This window comes from Schistocerca americana, chromosome 6 (genome assembly GCF_021461395.2).
Source record: "Schistocerca americana isolate TAMUIC-IGC-003095 chromosome 6, iqSchAmer2.1, whole genome shotgun sequence".
In the NCBI taxonomy this organism is placed as follows: domain Eukaryota; kingdom Metazoa; phylum Arthropoda; class Insecta; order Orthoptera; family Acrididae; genus Schistocerca; species Schistocerca americana.
In genome coordinates this window covers 281,489,310-281,505,000 of record NC_060124.1, presented here as the reverse complement: position 1 = coordinate 281,505,000, position 15,691 = coordinate 281,489,310, and positions in this window count along the sequence as shown.

Below are 15,691 nucleotides of genomic sequence, written 5' to 3'. Positions count from 1 at the left end.
CTAAAATCAGTGACAGCCACAAACCCACACGCAACGACACAACTGAACTCGAGTAGTACGAGGCAAAACTTTAATTTTATATATATATATATATATATATATATATATATATATATATATATATATATATATATAGGTTTATGTGGTTCTAAGTTCTAGGTGACTGATGACCTTAGATGTTAAGTCCCATAGTGCTCAGAGCCATTTGAACCACATATATATCAACGGGCAACTAGGATACGGAGTCAAAATAGCCAACACACGACACAAAGTGACATGCACACTAATTGGATGTTCACCGTAATTTCTCCTGAAATCCAGCGCCCATTGACCAACGCTTGCTCAGAGAACGCCGTGAGAAGGATGTAACGAAGATTACTAGTAGTCGGAAACCCACGGCTATCATCCAGCAGACGCCATTGCGTCCAGTACTTGCAAAGGTCAAACAGGTCTCCAACCCGGCACCACAAAATGGCTCTGAGCACTATGCGACTTAACTTCTGAGGTCATCAGTCGCCTAGAACTCAGAACAACTTAATCCTAACTAACCTAAGGACATCACACACATCCATGCCCGAGGCAGGATTCGAACCTGCGACCGTAGCGGTGGCTCGGTTCCAGACTGTAGCGCCCAGAACCGCACGGCCACTCCGGCCGGCCCGGCACCACAATAGACACGAACTGTTTGCAACTTCAGTAGCGGAGGATACGTCGAATACTGTCCGTCCTGCCGAAATAGCTTTTAACGAGCGATGTTCACGGCTGCGACCAACACTCGGCCCCGCCAAACCCGCAGTGAGCAAAGCCACAACTCTTGCGGACGGGCCACGCCTGACGCTTGGCAACCACAACACGCCTCCTCACTTGCGCTACTCGCCGCCCGTGTCAGACTCTCCCCTTTTCTCCAGGTCGCCGCAGCCCGTAACTACCTTCTCCTCCGACATGCCCTCTACCGGCGACAGTAGCGCTCCATGCGCTCTTGCGGCCAGAGTATGTGCCACATCCGCGGGAATTACGCGAAATTAAACGAAGGTGCACGGCACAACATTCCTACATTTGTAATTTTCGTATAGGGGGCAATCAAAAGTTTTCCGCTTGAGGGCACTGCTGCAGTGTATTTACGATCGCAGCACGGTTCCGATGCGAAAATATAGGCACTAACATATAGCCATGGGACTAGTGTATCACTCCAGTCTGCCCTAAGTACGTGCGGTAAATGTCGAAAACGTTAACTATGGCTACGCTATTACCAAATGCGTCCAAAGTGGTCGAACGTGCTGTCACTGTTTTCTTGGCTTCCGAAGTACAAACACCGGTGGACATCCGTCAGAGAATGATTAATGTGTATGGGGCTGGATGTCTGTCGAAACGTATAGTTGTGGAATTGTGTGCCAGTTCAGTGGTGGTCGCGGTTCGACACAAGACCCTGGTCGATGTAGTATGACGGCCTCGTCCAATACGGGCCTACGCAAGTAGGACACACTAGAGTACCCAACCTACTGTAATCGTCCCTGTCCATGCGTTCACAGAGGTCTTGGTGAATTGACGATTCCTGTCGGACGAGGATGTGCGACAGGCGTTTACAGACTTTATCATGCAGTTGGGCACGGTGTTTTGCCAGACTGATAATTGCCTCAGTGCTCACGGCGATTTTGACAGATTTGCATACCGATTATGGACTATATGACCATCGAACGGAATCTTCCTGATCGCCCCTTATATTTTGTAGAAATCTACGGTTTACATTGTTTCGTAAAGGATTTCACTCTTACAACATATAAATGACACAAGATGGATAATTTAAAGCAGAATAGATGGTATCTTTGGTAGCGTACCGACGTTCGTCTCATAACGAGGACTTTGGCTGTCTGAGAGTTAACTGCGAAACATATACTGTAATTAACGTTAAGTACATAGCCTTGGGTGGAAAACTGTCTGAAATTCAATATGAAATGATTATCAGCTCTACTCTCTATCCTAAGGAAAACATTACCCAACGGAAATTTGATTTCTTAAAACCAGAACAACTGATCGGGGTCTACACTTTGCTAAACATCACAGATTTCTCTCTCAGGTTAAAAGTCAAAGGAATATGGAAAGCGTGTTGGCATGATCAGTTTAACGTTTTAAATGATTCCCTGGTTAAAACTCATTTAACAGATGGAGCGTACTCCTGAAACTGTACTTACATGGCACACACTAAATTGCTTCAGGCAACTTCCCGGATGGTTCCTTTGAAAGGGCACTGCCGATTTCCTTCCCCACCCTCCCCTAGTCCGATGAGACCGATGACGTCGCTGTTTGATCCCCTCTCCCAAATCAACCAACCAACCTAAGGATCCATAAGAGCGGACGATGGTTATGTACCGGTCATTATTAATCAGAACGTATTTCTGAGCCAAGGGAACGCAACGTGGATGCACAAATACTAACACACAAAGCCAAGATCACCCCCTTCCATTAATAAGTGAATCATCAAAGCGGGCTTGTGACTCAAAGCAAAAAGGATCACGAGAATTAACGAGGCCCGTGATAGATGGCTGATTAAAGACCGAATTCAGCTCCACCAGAAATTACAACAAAAGACACTGAAAGCATCATGCGAGAATTCCGCACTGTTCCTTACGATGAAGATTCATTATGGAGGATCCTAACTCACAAGCGAACTAACACAGATCCAAAAATTGCTGTTTACCGCTTGTTGCGCCTTGCCTTGCCTGCGTCCCAGTAAGTACTCTCCCAAATCGAAACTGCCTCATCTCCGTGAACAGAGAGGCATAAACTTGATAGAGGTGCACTGTCCAACCAAAATGCTTTTGCCCGTATGTCAAACCGTTTCCCCCACTGACAGCCTAAACGTTTTTTCAGCCCAAAACTTTTCCCCGAGTGAAATTTTGAAGAGTGGATTCCAACGCTAAGACTGTTAAGAGCGAACCGCTTGGCCGCACACCTAGAGATCCATACCAGAATGGAGTGACGCAGTGTCGCGGGAGACAGTCGCCACAGGTTACACTGCAGAGCTAAACCAAAACTTCCACCTGAGTGTGCCTAGTTGCATGCATTTGTCATTCTACTCACATTCTTTCAAAAGGAACGATCATATTACGCCTTTTGTGAGATGGAGAACTGTCTACGAACACGTGTACAATTCGACAGTGGCAGCATTTTGGCCTATTGAGACTGTGATCAACCGTTCCATTATATTGTTCCTGGCCTTGTGGGCAATTCCACGACTGTCATGCGATAATGGAATCAATTTATAAGAAATACCGTACTGAGTGTCATTCTTGAACTCGGCAGCTGCACACAACTAGCGCCTGAGAGGACAGACATATACACTGATTGAAATCTAAAGGAGTTGTTCGACATAAACGAAAGTTGGTAGCAGTGTTTCTGAAAGATAATGTTTGTTCAACTTTATGGCGAGTCTCACGTGAGTGGTGTTAGTAGCGCCACTATGAGGATCCAAGTCAGGCTTGCTTTAAATACACACTGTAATGGTCTTAATTGTTAATTACCTGCGAGACGGGGACGTGGTGACTTGATGTTACTCCGCCTTCAAGGCGACAAAACCCTATTCCCAACACCGCACTAAGTTCGAACGAGTTAGTGTACAAGAAGCTGGATGTTCCCTCTGCCATTTTACAAGGAAGACTTGACAGGAATGTAGCCACTGTACATGATTCTTGGTTGCCGTAGTCACGAGAACGTACCGTCTCAAGAAGACCGGGTTCCAGACCGCTTTCTGACGCTACCGAGAGGGAGTTACAAATGGATTACCTCAAGGACGGCTCCGAGTCATTCGCCCTGTAACGTATCTTCCACTGACCCCATACCTCCGCCGTTTGCGACTTACGTGGCGTCATGCTAGAGGTCACTGGACGGCAGGGTGGAGGTCTATTGTATTTCCTGATCAAAGCTGGTTCTGCGTCAGTGCTAGTGACGGCCATGCTTCGGTTACAAGGAGTCCAGGTGAGGGCCTGCAACCAAGCTGTCTGCATGCTAGACGCACTGGACCTACACCTGGAGTTGTGGTCTGCGTATGACAGCAGGAGCAGGTGGTTATCACACGCCCCCTACTGCAAGCCGGCCGGTATGCCCGAGCGGTTCTAGGCGCTTCAGTCTGGAACCGCGCGACCGCTACGGTCGCAAGTTCGAATCCTGCCTCGGGCATGGATGTGTGTGATGTCCTTAGCTTAGTTAGGTTTAAGTAGTTGTAAGTTCTAAGGGACTGATGACCTCAGATGTTAAGTCCCAAGTGCTCAGAGCCATTTGAACCATCTGAACCTTACTGCAAACTTGTTCGTTAGTTTGATGATTCGATCTATCGTCCTGGAATTCATTAACAACATTCCAGGGGATCTCTTACATTACGATAACACTTGCCCACACACCGTTGTTGTAACCCAACATGCTCTACGGAGTGTCGACATATTGGCTTGGCCTGCTCGATCACTAGATCTGCCTCCAAACGAGCACATATGGGACTCCATCGGACGACAACTCCAGCTTCATCCACAAACAGCATTTACCGTCGCTGGATTGCCTGTCCACTCCGTCCCACGAACTGATATCCGGCGCTGTACAACACAACATATCCACGCTCGCTTGCTTGAGTTCATTTTGGCTGTCGCACCGATTATTAATGCAACGGCATTCCAAATTTGCGAAGGATAATCTAGCGCTTTCATTAACCTGTGACCTTGCAATGTTAATCACTTAAATATGTTACGTATACAAATGTACTGTCGAAATTTCGTTACTCTACATTGACCATTATTTGATATTGCAATTTCTTTTTCCGTCAGTTTAATTTGTTCGGCGTTGGAGGATAGTACCTTCAGTCACGAAATGTTCTTGTTTGCATCATACAAGTATGATTATGGACAGTCCGACGCCTGTTGAGCACCACGGACTGCGTCTTCTGACTGGTTTCATGAGGCTGTGATAACCTTTCCATCTCAGAATGGCACTTACAAGCTACTTCGTCAGTTATTTTACTGGATGAGTTCCAGTCTCTGCCTACGGCTACAGTTTTTACCCTCTACAGCGCCTCTGCATCTCCTCATGGTGCCATCGAAGCTGTTGCCTCATGTCTTAACACATGTCCTGCCATCCTCTCCCTTCTTGTTATCAGTATATCACCATTACTTTGGCTTCCCTTGATTCGGCAGCATAGGGAGACGTTTTCAACGCAATGCTACTACTTCAAAGAGGCGAATATTGCAGGGCAGATTAATAAGCAGGAGCTTATGACGTATCTTTATATTCAATTTTTTTATTTTTCGGCCAAAGCCATACCTTCTATTACTTGATCAAATAAGCAAATCAGATGTTGCTAATAAGGTAAGCAGAGCTACAAAGAGATTTACATACAGGCATTCGACAGTAAGTTGTGATGTTTAAAAATTTATAAACATCTCGATTTTACAATATTAAATGTATCTGGAATTTTGGATCCTGATGAAGTCAAACACATGGAATTACGCAGCTTAAAATCCGTGAAACCTTGACCTTGACCGGTCTTTGTCAATTTCGTAACAGGAAAAAGTGTTTGATCACACATATTGAACCAAACATACAACAAATCTAGCAGGTTGTCTGTGTAGTTAAGGATGTTGCTCTTGGCGTAACATTTTATGAAACTTTTATAAATTCATGGAAATGAATAAATGGTTTGTTGATCTTGGTTCCATGCTGTTCATCTATCAGCTGAAGCTGGAAGTATTATCAGCGGACAAACGTAATAATGGTGTGATACATGAATCGAAATCCGTCTTCGGTAGTGCAACGTATTGGAATCTCTTTGAAAGCTCATGACGAAATATTTCAGTTACTGTCTCCTAGTCAGTCCTGTCTCGTCCTTACTTCAGGAAATGTTCCATGTCATAAGCATAAAGCTTATTTTTTTCGATAGGATTACTTTTTGTTCGATAGCTTCAATATTTTCCGCAATATGTGTTACTAAATGTTTGCATTCTTGCATTAAGACACTTTATGAATTCAAATAACTGGTGAGGTCGGCCATAATATGATTCATCATCACTCTGCTTACCCTCAATTCACTTTTTCTCTAATGACAACCTGCAGTTCAACCAGCATTTCCTGTCGTTTGACGGAAAACAAGTACATCGTATCGTTTTTGTGGCTGGTGTAATAACGTTCTAGTAAGTGTTTTCCGAGATCGTAATAGTGCAGTTGTATATTAATCCTTAAACAGACACATACGTCGATAGTAGGTAATTAGAAACATCTGATCCAAGAGACCTGATTTTTTCCTTCATCATATTTTTTCATAGATTTATTGTTTTCTAAATTTTGTCCATGTGTTTAAAATAATATTTTTGTTCTTCTTGTACGAAACATCAAATTGAGAATTACGGAAGTTTCATTTATTCCGAATTAACTGTGATTTGTATACATAGTTACATCATTAGTCGCCAATAAAAGGGAAGCACAATATTTGTGTGATAACCAACAAAAATATCCGGCATCCCACTTGTTTTCCACGTGTACTGTGATTAATTATTTATTGTTCGACTTCCAGAATATTGTTACAATCGTCATATCATCATCATTATCACTACTTTCACTTACTAACAGTCTGTTACCATACTTTTTTCTTCTCTGATCATTTTCTCCGCATTTGTAATGACGAAGTCAGAATCTGTATCTGGGTAACTGTTTTCCACCACGGATTCATCATTGCTCTCCTGAAACCACACTGAAAGTTTCTTCTCAAAACTGTCATCGGTGCACTGTATTCTTTCATTCCTTGGGCCTCCTGTAGTACTTGTAATATGAAACATCCGGACTAACAGATAGAGTCATTTCATACGAAATACGAAACACCCGTCCAGAGAGACCTGCATGTTTTAGACGTTAAAGCATATCTCACAATGATAATCCACAACCTGAACTGCAATGCATCTGCTATGTAAATTAATTGCCAGTCAGAAGGTACTGTGGAGGAGGTAGACGAAAACAGAAGACTGTTTCCACATGTCACGTTAAAAATAACCTAAAGGTCTCTCAGATCGATGTTCCGATTTAGAGATTAAGCACATTGCATGGCCTTAAAACGATAGAAAAGTAAGACAATTCCCATTCGACACTGAACGACTGGCCTGGTCCACTTTTTCTTTCATGACCAAGTGCACAGACTCCATAGACCCCATAGTAATCCTGATGCAGAACATTAACCTAATTTGATCCAACTCATACGGTCAGCAAATTGTCTCACATCCGAGAGACGGCAAATCATCGAGTAAAACTGAAATGATATCAGGTGTTCCCCAGGGAAGCGTCCTGGGACCTCTGCTGTTCCTGATCTATATAAATGACCTGGGTGACAATCTAAGCAGTTCTCTTAGGTTGTTCGCAGATGATGCTGTGATTTACCATCTAGTAAGGTCATCAGAAGACCAGTATCAGTTACAAAGCGATATAGAAAAGATTGCTGTATGGTGTGGCAGGTGGCAGTTGACGCTAAATAACGAAAAGTGTGAGGGGATCCACATGAGTTCCAAAAGAAATCCGTTGGAATTCGATTACTCGATAAATAGTACAATTCTCAAGGCTGTCAATTCAACTAAGTACCTGGGTGTTAAAATTATGAACAACTTCAGTTGGAAAGACCACATAGAAAATATTGTGGGGAAGGTTGCGTTTCATTGGCAGGACACTTAGAAGATGCAACAAGTCCACTAAAGAGACAGTTTACACTACACTCGTTCGTTCTCTGTTAGAATATCGCTGCGCGGTGTGGGATCCTTACCAGGTGGGATTGACGGAGGACATCGAAAGGGTGCAAAAAAGGGCAGCTCGTTTTGTATTATCACGTAATAGGGGAGAGAGTGTGGTAGATATGATACGCGAGTTGGGATGGAAGTCAATAAAGAAAATACGTTTTTCGTCGCGGCTAGATCTATTTACGAAATTTCAGTCACCAACTTTCTCTTCCGAATGCGAAAATATTGTGTTGAGCCCAACCTACATAGGTAGGAATGATCTTCAAAATAAAATAAGAGAAATCAGAGCTCGAACAGAAAGGTCTAGGTGTTCGTTTTTCCCGCGCACTGTTCGGCAGTGGAATGGTAGAGAGATAGTATTATTGTGGTTCGATGAACCCTCTGCCAAGCACTTAAATATGAATTGCAGAGTAATCATGTAGATGTAGATGTAGAAGACCACTGCTTTGCTCTAGCGGCGTGCGGCTGTAGCCCCTCTCTTGCTTCCCCTTCTCGCCTCTCAGCCTGACTCACCGCTGAGCTCACAGCGCTAGACAAGAGTGCGTCCGCAGCGGTCGGGCTCGTGGAGTGTTGTTTCGCCAGGCCCGCAGTATATGATTCCAAACTCGATAATGGTTTCCCATGAACACATGAAATTCTAAGAAATCTTGAGCAAAGGGTGTGAGCCACAGTTTTTAAGTTGCTTTTGCTTCATGACAAGCCGTCGCTTACAAAAGCTTCGTTACACTATTTCCTCAGTACTGTTCTTCGATCTCGGGCCTTAACCAATCTGGATTAGCGGTAGATGTAGCAAGATTCGTAGAGCACAAGCCCTATTCGCATTGTGTGTCATTTGTCAAATTAGGAGTGTCACCACAGATATGGAGAGAGGTAGAGTCGGACAAGTTTCAGTAACATATTGTGTACCAGAAAGAGCATTACTCATTAAACTCTGACTTCACATCATGAACTAATGGAAGCAGAAAGTGTTGCACAATGCTCACCTTGGCCAAACAATACGAAACTGATACACCAGTATTTCAACGCTTGTCCACTGTATGGATTAAAATTTCCCTTTCATATGGGAGTTCTAAGCACTGTTCTATTTTTAACACACACACACACACGCACACACACACACACACGCACACACACACACACACACACACACACACAAACAAACAAACACATACACACACAAATTATGGAGAACATCACTTTGTTGAGCAATAAAACTTCTCTGCATGTAAAGTATTTATGCCCTTTTCCTTACACATCGACATTCCAAATCGCTTTTCTTCGTTTTAGACAGGTCTATTTAGGTGAGCACGCACTGTACTAACAGTTTCAACTAAGAAATCATCTGTAGTTTGATTCAGTCGCAGAAGGGTACAAACGACCAGCTCACGGAATGTGCTAGGAGGTCTCTCGTTCACGCTGATGGCTAAGAGGAAGTTTTTAAGTGTAATATTTCACATCCGTTTAACACGGGGTGATTTTATACCCCATGTAATAAAGAGAACAGTAACTGTATCGCTGCAAAGAGATCTCTAGCGCGAACTCTCTGAGGCGTAGACCCTTACGTTGTCTTGAGTCTTGATCATGTACAAGGCCCTTGTTCGCACAGTCATCCAATATGGAGGCTTCTTATATTACAACGATGTTAAATGTGCAGCTCGTAAACTTTAGATGATATGTCTCTGATGCCTCCGGTTATGTATTGGAGCATTGTGAATGACTCTGGTAAACGCCTTACGAGCAGAAGCTACTGAACGTCAGCTATACATTCTGCGTCAGAGAGATAAATTTTATTTGCCACAAGAGCCAGCAGCCTAATAGTAGATTAGTGACCGTCCCACTTGAAATGAGAGGCAATCTGTACATCATAAGGCGTGTTACGTTCGCCCCCTGTATAGTCATTACGTGTTGTTTTCTATTCATTTGAATATTTTACGTAATTTACTGATATTGTATTTAAAACCGGAGTTAGAAAATATCGTGCTTTGCCAATTTCATTCATTTTGCGTCTTCTGATAACTAGAACTTACTTTCAGCAGACGTCTGTGGATTGTTTACAGTTTTCGGTTTTTATGTCCGCTTGTCACCTAAATGTCAGCTGCACGGCTTACCGAAATGTAAGTTTTCACTCGTTATTAGTTTATTAAAATTCAAGTGTGTTGCAGTGCTTTTCAGTTTATTGTAAATGTAGCGTCATTTGTAACAAATTTGGACGTTTCTGCTGATTAATTAGTATGGGAGTAATGTGTCATGAATATGGCTGCTGTTTCACTCGGGTAATTGTAGAGGGAAAGCCATTCAAGTGTCAGATGGGGCTCTTCCATGCTCTCCCATGGAGTTGTGGATTATGCCGTCAATACAAGGTAACTGAGAGACAGGGAAGAAAGATTAGACAGAACCAGCAGCTGCGATTTTGAATTAAATAGGTTGAATGGGAAAGAGGCAATATAAGCTGGGGAAAGGTGAAAAATAACCGGCAAATGGAGAAAACTTCAGAAATCACATACCAAATTCCGATTAGCAATCAGATTCACTTTCCGCCAGCAGTAGGACAAGACACTGAATCAGTTTTTGAGCGAAGCAGAGTGCGGCTACTCTTTGACACAGTTGTAAGGATGAATTGGTATGTTGGCTAGGCAGAAGGAGAACAGTTCTGCTGATAGGTAGATGATACAGAGAGATCACAGGCATTGTGAAAACAAACACCAAGCTTGTGCAGGTGACAGGAAACGTAGGGGCCTTGGGCAGGGTTTTAATCCGGAAGATAAGGTTTTTATAATGTTAGGAGCAGGAAAAAACCCACCTAGAAACTTGAGAGTATAATCTTAATGGTGATCTGTAGGAAATAGGAGCAGCAACAGCACAAACTCGCAAAGGATATTTAGAAGTTTTACAGCGCCATTACCAGTACTGGGTTAACACCATTGTTATCAATGTAAACAAAGAGTTAAATTAATTGTTTTTGACTAAAACAAACTCACATATCCGTACCACGCCTGTTGGTACAATTGGGAGGTGGGGATACAATCGGAGGGGTACTGTACATCCTTTAGGTCAGAGTCAAGTTACAAGCAGACAGCTTTGAGAGAAATTAGAGCAGGAACGCATCATTGTATCCGTAACAGTTACCAGAAAATAAAATTGATACATTCCACCAGAACAATAGCAGGTTGAGGAAGAAAATAAAAGAGATTCTTGTGCGCTTAGGAGATGTGGAAAATTCTGAAGTGATAGATGTTCTGCGCCTCTCTCAACACGATGTAATCACAGGGAAGGAGAATGTAAAAGTCAGGGATTACCGACTAGGATCGTTTTAATACAGAGTTAACATGGAAAAAGGAAGATTTTCGACACAAAGTGGAAAATACTGAAATAAATCGCTAACTGTGAGTTGCAACTGCAGATAATTCTCTGGTAAGTGTAATGGTCTACAAATACCTTTTGAGAAACTTCCAGCTATTTATGAGAAATCTAGATGCATTGTTAACCTACCTGTCAGACAAAAAGGAAGCGTTAGTAGTTCATGAAGCTATCAATGTAGATTTTTTAGAAGATAAGGACAGGAAAAATGAACTGAAATAATAACTTAGATGTTTGAGTCTAACTGAAACAGTAAATTTTGCGACATGTGTGCTACAAGATAGTATGACACTGATTTATAACATTTTCATAGACGATTCTTAATCTGAAATAATTTGTGTTTGCTCAGTTGTTAGTGGAATGTCTGACCATGATGCACAGTTAATGGGAATAAACAAGGGAATAAACAATATAACACATTACAGTCCTAGGCAGGTTCATAGAAAGCAGTGAGACTTGCTAATAAGAGTAAGATACATCGTCTCAGAGCAATTTAGAGGCTGTTGTAGGGGAGGAGAAAGATAGTTAGCTAGTCAGTTACTTTCATGTTCCACAGATCATTTTGCACGATAAATCGCCATGATGTGGAATGAGTCATTATTCATTCATATAGCAAATTAATTTGTACATTTATTTGTACTCTGAACATCACAATGTAACTTTTTTTCCCCGAAATAAAAACAAGATATACAGATTGAGTTAGCAATTCCTACACACCATATTTTAAACATTACAAACGTAGAAATTCTTCCACAGAATAGAAGTTGTCAAGGAGAAACTTTTCCAATTTATTTTCAGATTTTACCTTACTGTCTGTTAGACATTTTATATCACTGCGTAAGTGGTAAAAATATTTTATTGCAGCGTTCAGCACTCTTTCTGTGCTAAAGACAACCTTAATTTTAAGTAATAAATATAATTTTTTCTGCTAGTATTGTACTTCATTGTTCCTTTTGAACTGTAGTCTATTATTGACAACAAACTTATGAGGGAATAAATATAATGTGAAGCAGTAGTCAGAATGCCCAATTCCTTAAACAGATGTCTACAAGATGATCATGGGTGAGGAACACATATGATTCTTACAGCACATTTTTGGGCAATGAAGACCTTCTTTCTTAAAGATGAGTTACTCCAGAATATTATCCCATATGACATTACTGAATGAAAATAAGCGAAATATCTCAACTTACTGATTTCCCCCTCCTCAAAATTGGCTATAATTCTAAGTGGAAAATGTGGTTGAACTAAGCTGTTTTAGGAATTCCAAAACGTGTTTTTTTCTATTTAATTTCTCATCAGTATGGGCGTCTAAGAATTTTGAAGTTTCCTCCCTATGTACTATTTCATTACCATGTGTTACACTTATCATTGGCACAGCTCTCCTAGAGGTGCAGAAATGTCTTTGTGAAATTCAGGGTGAGCCCATTCGCAGAATACCAGTCAATGATACTTTTGAGATCTTTGTTCACCATTTCTTCCATTTCTATATGTATACTTGAATTGATTACAATTCTGGTGTCATCTGCAAAGAGAACTAAATCTGATTATTTACATTAGACGGTAGATCATTTACATTTGTGAAAAACAGTAGTGACCTAAGACTGAGCGTTGGGGAACCCCTTTCGTGATTTCTCCCCAGTCAGAATTATGTCCCTGCATTCTTTTGGTTAGATATGACATGATCCATTGGTTGGCTAACCATCAGTCCATAAAACTTCAATTTATCTAGTAGTATAATATGATTCACACAATCGAATGCCTTGGATAGGTCACAGAAAATACCTACCAGTGCTATTTTTTATTTAAAGCTTGTTATATCTGGTGTGTGAACATGTAAATTCTCAGTAGAGGAACCCTTCTGAAAGCCAAACTGTCATTTTCTGAGGATATTATTGTTCCTGAGGTGAGATACTACTCTAGAATACATCAGCTTCTGAAAAAGTTTGGAAAATCATGTCAGCAATGAGACTGGTTGGCAGCTACTGACGTCTCTCTTACCACCTTTCTTAAAGAGGTGCTAACAATGACATATTTTAGTCTCTCTGGAAAAATGGCTTGAGTTAGTGATGCATTGCATATACCAGACAATACCACATTTATTATATGAGAACAAATCTTTAGTACTCTATTGGAAACACCATCAAAACCGAAAGAGCTTTTATTCTTGAGAGAATGTATGACCCTCTCAATTTCAGAAGTTGGTGGTACATTCATATGATTTACTACCTGTGATTTGTCGTTTATAGCCCCTCTATTCAATTCAATAGTAATTGTATCCTTTTCTGTGGCTGTTTGTGAGGTCTCTTGCGTCTCTATATTCCATATCGCCTATTGTCAGATGTACTGATTTCTGTTTCTTAGTCATTTTGAGTAGTTTTTCTAGAGCATATCTAGTGCTGGATCTCTACTTCTTCTTGCCGAAAGATGCATTTCCCTTTTACTTTCACAAGATACTGTAATCCATTTAGTGATCCATGGTTTTTACATGGCTTTTTAATATCTCTTTTTATTATCTTATGTGGAAAGCTGTTTTCAGATAATGATATGAATTTATCATAGAATAGATTAATTTTTTGTTTGAATTGGGTTCTTTATAAATTTCATCTGAGTTTTTTTCCAGTAAGCTACTCTTAAACATTTGCCCTGTAGTCATTAATGATTCTAACTGACTTCTGCTGAGGTGTATCCACACTGAAAGGCACTATGTCATTTATTCTAACTAAGCTTCATGGAGAGCATTTTTTTACTGGTTAAAGAATTGTTTTCTTGCTTTGTACTTCCTCAAAGAAAACATTATCAATTAGGGACCTGTTGTCTTTACCCACCCACATTGGAAAGTTAACTACTGAGAGCAAATTTTCGGATTCAAATAAAGTTTCCAGATCATCTTTCTTATCAGAATCCCTTAGAAAACCTACATTGAAGTCACCACAGACTATTAACTGCTTGCTGATGTCTTACAGACAGCACAGTAAGGAATGCAGGTTCCTCATAAATAATTCAAAAGTTCCCAGTTGGAATATATATACTGTTACAATTAAAAGTGAACAGTTTTTTCAGTATTAATTTACAAGCATACAATTCTGTGTTCTGATCAATACAAAATCTACTTGTGTCAATTCTTTTTAACTTGTGTTGTCTTAATATATGCAACAACTCCTCCTTTTCCCATATTAGTTCTGCCTGAGCAAGCTGCTAGTCTGTAATCTTTTATATGTAACTTATCTAACCCTGTGATTATGTGGTGCTCAGACAGGCACAGGATGTCTATCTTTTCCTCTAAATTTTGCAAGCAGGTATGAAGCTCTTCTACCTTATTACACAAACCTCTCATATTTTGGTGGAATAAGCTAACCTTACTTTTATGTGCATTCTTGTGGAGCTCTTCTGTTCTAGTGACTTCTTTCAAAACAGGATGCCTGAAACTTGATTATAACCCCAAAAAGGTGGCCCTCTGACACCAGCAACCACAAGGATCTAGCATTGTGTAATGGTGGCTCCCCATACATTTTCTGCGAGAAGTTCAGCCAACCTATCTTTTCCTTTCATATTCTCGCGCAGGCCATGTCTAGTATAACACCATCTCCCAATTGTAGCAACGGGCTCTATGCTCATATGAGAATTCACTTCAGTCAGCAATAATCTGCTCAACTCATAGTTAACACGACTCACAGAAGTATTATCCCAGGGCTGGTCATGGCGCTGCAGGACCTCCATCAGACTCACATTTGTGTGTGTAGTTTACTACCCCAATTTTTTTCAGGTCACCCCTAATGCTGTAATTACTGTCCTTAGGCAGGCTATTTCCCGCTCCATCTCCTATAATAACCTGATCCTCTTTACAAAACCTTTGCACAATTTTCCTGTGTCCTCTGTCACCTGGCTAAGTCTAGTATTTGGACTCACAATACTTGTGATCTGGTACCCCGCTCCTAAATTTTATTGCACCATCTGGCCTACAACCCTCCCATGGCTACTACCTAGCAGCAAGACTCTTTCCTTCCCATTCTCTTTTGGAACTGAACTACACAGAATTTCTTGGCTGCTATAACCTACATCTCTATGAGGCCCTTCCACTGATACTTCAGGTAAAAAGCCAAATTTACTTGATAATTATAGCTCAATTGCAGAAAACATTGATGAGGTGCTCCCATCTCGCCTATTGCTTGTTACCTTTATCCAGTTCCCACGACCGTTTTCTCCCTTCAATCCATCTAGTTGCCATTTCCTGTGATCTAATTCAGCCTGGAGGGCACAAATCTTTGCCTCCTGTTCAGCGATTCTCTTGTCTGTTTTGCAGAGCCTACAGTTCCATGGGAGAACCTCATTCAGTTCCCCATACAGTTCCTCACTACAATCACCCCAGTGAAATTCCATCCCACAGTCTACACATAACGCTCCCTCTTTGACAATCCTACGGCAACATTCACACTTATCAAGCATTGCAAGACCGATAACACACTTAAAAACAAAATTAAATCACTTAACACGCTTGACACTACACGAATGTTCGTTACTTATGAGCAGCAAAAATTGAGCTTACCGTTTAGCACTTTGGGTGTTTAATAAAACGTAAAAAG